Raw genomic sequence first — 4910 nt, forward strand, 5'->3', positions numbered from 1 at the left:
ACAGGACCCAAGAGAATGCTTCTGGGTTGAAGCCAGGTACTACCAGGACAGGTTCTTATTTAGACAACAGCAGCTCCAGGAATCACAGATGTCTTCAGCAAACCAGCTGGGATACTCAGGTTGTTTACTTTAAGTACCGTTAGCACCTGGAATTAAAGACAGGATTTATATTTTCCCCTCAGTTATCTAAGTTAAATGCACAAACACAAGCCCTGCAGACATGGTTCCTTTTCGTGCTCATGACTCACAAACACTCAGCATTCCTTCTCTTGATTTGATAATGAGTAGACATCACTTAAAAATAAGGCTGATGGTATTTTAAGTTCTTTCCAGGATGGGACCACTGTGATTATTCTCTCATCCTTTACTTGTGGTCTTCAATTATTGGCAGCATATTGAAATTCCGGCTTTGTTTCTACTGCACAGTCATTTCTAAACGGGTTTTGGGGAACAAAGCAAGCCTGTACTTCAGCAATGCAGATGCCAAACAGCCTGCTGTTCTACACCCATTGCAAACAATACTCCACTCCTTCAAAGGATTTCAACTTGTGGACCTAATCATAACTTCGCTTCTGAGTAACTAAATTCTTCTTTTTAGAATAACATCTTCAAATACAGAGCATCCAGGAAGCTGAGATTAGAATGACAGTGAAGCACTGAGCCTATTACCCCCAAATTATCCCAGTTTCTCGAGGGACTTTCAAAGTGAACTGCCTGATGATGTCAAAGCAACTGCTTCAGGGCAAAACTGAGCCTGCATTTTAATTGGCATCGCTGCTGTTTTGGCACAGAAGCAGGAAAGATCATACAGCTTACCAGTCCTTTTGTTTTACCAGATGGGTCACTACAGCCTAGTTTCCCCACATTTGCTCCTTAAAAGAAACCTGCCAGTCCTTGGCCATCCACACTTTTGCCTTTTCCAAGACTAAGGAGCACAAATCAACACATGTGAACCTACACTTTCTGTGGGAAAGCATCAAACACTCCTAAAGCAAACCAAGTTCTGCAACCTGTGGTTACCGAGCTACAAACAAATTAAGCGTAGTTGCAGGCAGCTGTGGATGAAACAACCTAAGCTACAGACAGAAGTACATGACAGAACCTGAAAATGCTCTTCAAAACCTTAACGAGTGAAATTTTCTGCAAAAACAGGAACACATTCAAGCAGCAAAACCCCACTGCACATTGGCATTACTTTAAAAGCAAGTTAATGACGTTTCCAACCTAATTGCTGGAGGTGGAAATGCAACTAATGGACATTGAAAAAAACTCAGTTATGTGTATGTAAGAAAGCTGAAAAGTAGAGTTTGGTGTTTTTATTTAAACCTCCCTTTCAAAATATTGCTCAGGAAAATGTCAGCAGCTCAGACATCTGCTGTAATTGCAAGAATGAAACCTGACAAAGACCCTTCTCATGGAGGTACTCGACTGCTTTTAAAATCTCCCAACAGCTCTTAGCTGCCCATTTGCTAGAAAATTCTGGTTACTTGAAGCAAAACAGATATTCACCTTTCTAAGCGAGCAACTTCCCAAGACACAAAATATACATACAAAATAGACCCTGCTTGGGTGCTGAAATGCCCTCAAAGCATCCCTAATTAAATCAAAATGGAACTGAGAGAACCACCTTCAAGTAAGGGCTTAATTAAGATCTGTTTCTCCAAATAAATAGTAAGAGAGCATAACTAATTATTTCTCACTTGCAATTAAGACTAAAGGAGAGGACTAGTTCAAATATTCACCAGACTGGACGTTTTATAACAAGCTTATTTAGGTGAAGCTCGAGGGCAGGCGAGTGATTTTGAGAGGTTTTGTTTTAATGGTAGAAGCACAAGGGATTTTTTGTCAAGCACAAAAAGTGTTAAAAGAAAAAAAGGAATTTATCTTTTTCTTTCAACATAGACATATATTATTCTCCAAGAAAACCAGCAATGGAGACAGGCTTAGTTTGCTCTGGCAGCTTACATATCTCAGGTTTGGAAAGGAAAAGGGAAAGAAGAGAATTACACCTCCCTAACAAATACAGCCATGCCAATAAAGCACCACCGTGAGGGCTGGACCAGCACAACCGTGCAGTTCAGGAGATCAGGTTTAAGGTATTCCAGATATTAGCATTATATCTAATCAGCATTAACCAGCATATGCACTGATGCAAAAGAAAAGACCATATAAACTTAGTGTTGTGCAGTGCAAAATAAAATGTCTGCTATTTTCTCCAAGCTGATGTGAACATTCCTTGGGAATTGCTCTTGAGAATTACATCAGGAGATCACACAAGCAAGCTATGCCTTGTACTAATTCTTTAGAGCTGAAACACAACAGTTAGAAAGGTACAGCATGGAGGAGGGTTCCCAGATTACAGCAAAGTAATGACTCCAAAACAGCAGACAAAAACACCTCATCTGCTGTTTCCCTGGAGGAAGGTTGTGTTTGCATACACACCAGTTTCTGTACACATACCCAGACGTGCCCACACAGACACCACACATTTGTATGTTGGTGCACAGTCCAGGGCAAACGAGAACAAATCTCCAAGCTATACTGGCTCCTGCCCAGCAATTAAACTGGCACTTACTGGCACAGATAGCCACACATCTTCAGAATGCTTTTATTCAGCAATGAGAAGTGTCAAACCAAAAGAGAAATCTCTAGGCAGCAGCAGCAGCAATCTGACTGAGAGCATTATTTCCTGTGTATCCCACAGCAGGGAACCTGCTCTGGCAGTGGGTTGGACTGGGGGATCTCCAGAGGTCCTTTGCAGTCCCTATGATCCTGTGATTATCAGAGCTCTCATCCTGACTGCCCACAGCCAAAGCAGGTGGCTGACACATTTTATAGCTCTCCACAACAAACCCAGCTGATCAGAAGCTGAAAAGCTCTGCAACTGGAGATAAAACTCATGTGAAACCAGCTGCATACACACAAATTATCTGCTGCCTCGACTCAAACACAAAGGCTAGAAGTTAGAACCACTTTTGGGTTCAATGACATTAAAACTGTTCTCTGCTTTTTTTCCCCTCATTTGTCTAAGAGGGCAAAAAGGATAAAATTTGCTTTCACGGCATTTCTCTCTACAGTGCTGCTTTTGAGGGCCTTCAGCATGACATACTGGCAATCCTGCAGTGCTCATCTCCTGGCTTCTGCAATAAGCACACACATAACTGAATCCTTCAAAGCAGCTCAGCTCAGACCCGAAGTTCCCGTGACCATCACAATGACTTTCAACTCTGATAACTGCCAGTTTTCCACAGTGTTAGCATGATGTTACTTTTCTCCCAGAAGCTTTAAGAAGGAAGCAGCTTCATGAGTTTCCTTAATTGCTCAACTCAAAACAAAACCACAAGGGGCTTTCCAAATTTCAGCTGGATCATGAATTTCTAGCAGCTGAGCTACACTCACCCTACAAAAACATTACTCAAAATACAGCAATGGGCACAAAGTTTGAACACAACTCAAGTGGGCATCAAAAGATGGTACAAACAATGTTCACCTCAGGGAAGTCCAGAAGACAAGGAAGCCAAGGTAAAAAAGTTAGAGAATCCCAGTTAGCCTGAGAAGTGAGTGCATCCTTCCTATCCCTTAGCCTAACTGAAGTCACAAATGAATTAGCAGGTTATGCAGCTGCTGTGGTTTCTTGATTTGTAATATAGGAGCTGACCTACATTTGGTGGCCTTCCACTGACATGCAAGGGAAATATTTGGAAAATAAGCACAAAAGGCGTGGTTATAAAACAAGCTGGCATTAAAAGCACATTCTTTAGAGTGTACTGATGGAAAAGCTCCCAGAAGCAGTAGGTGTAGGTATGCCACCTGGTATGCACATGTCACACACCCCGAGGAAGGAGCCACAGCCAACCTAGGATCTGCTTGGCTTTTACAGAGGGCTGAAGAGCCAACAAGCTCAGCCTACTGCACACATTAAGGAGATTAGAAACAAATCAAGGTGACAGCTTAATTACAAACTTCAGTTTATTAATTGTAATTCGTTGTCAGACTCATGCAAATATCAACAGCTTTCTTCCGCAAGCAGAGACGAAGCTCAGCCAGAAGCTGTCTGATCTTACAACCAAGGTCAGCTTCACCTAAATTTTAAACAAAATCAGGGTGCTTATTCATAGAATGGCTTGGGTTTGAAGGGACCTTAAAGATCATCTAGCTCCAATGCCCTGCTGTTACAAGGCGAGTAACCTGAACAGGATTTCTGATGTTCCACCATGTCCACTTCCAGGTATACAATGAAAACCAAGGACGCACTGTGTCTGAATATAAATCAAGATATCCTTTCTGTCTGGGGCTGTATTGGGCAACAGACACAAAACAGATGTGGAAAGGAACCTGCACTCTCCATACTTAAGTTCTTTACTATAGAATGGTAAGGTGCTGGAACAGGATGCCTGGAGAGGTTGTGTCCTCGGAGGCATTCAAAGCCAGGTCAGATGGGGCTGTGGGAGCCTGGTCTGGTATCAGATGGGGAGGTTGGTGACCCTGCCTGTGGCAGGGGGGCTGGAGATTGATGATCCTTGAGGTCCCTTCCAACTCAGGTCATTCTGTGAAACTTTGTGATGTTTTATTGTTAGATTACACCAAGTCCAAGCAGAAGATAAAGCCGAACTTTAAATCCCCTTCACTACCCCAGCAGCAGGCATTGCAGAGCTGACCCTGGAGACTGCAGCTAAACTCTCCATTCCTGCAGCATCATACAATCATGCAAACGTGATTTACTTTGTTTAGTTAACAAAAAAAACCCCAACAACCAAGAAGTGTATTTACATAAAGTAGCTACTACTACTCCCCAGCACTGAGGATGCTGCAGGACAGGGTTGCTTACAGTTTGGCTGCCAGATGACAGATGACGTGGACTGAGGGAGCGGGAGGAGGAGACAGGCAGTCACAGCTGGGAGCAGCACCAG

This window comes from Tetrao urogallus, assembly GCF_951394365.1.
Source record: "Tetrao urogallus genome assembly, chromosome: 27".
NCBI lineage: Eukaryota > Metazoa > Chordata > Aves > Galliformes > Phasianidae > Tetrao > Tetrao urogallus.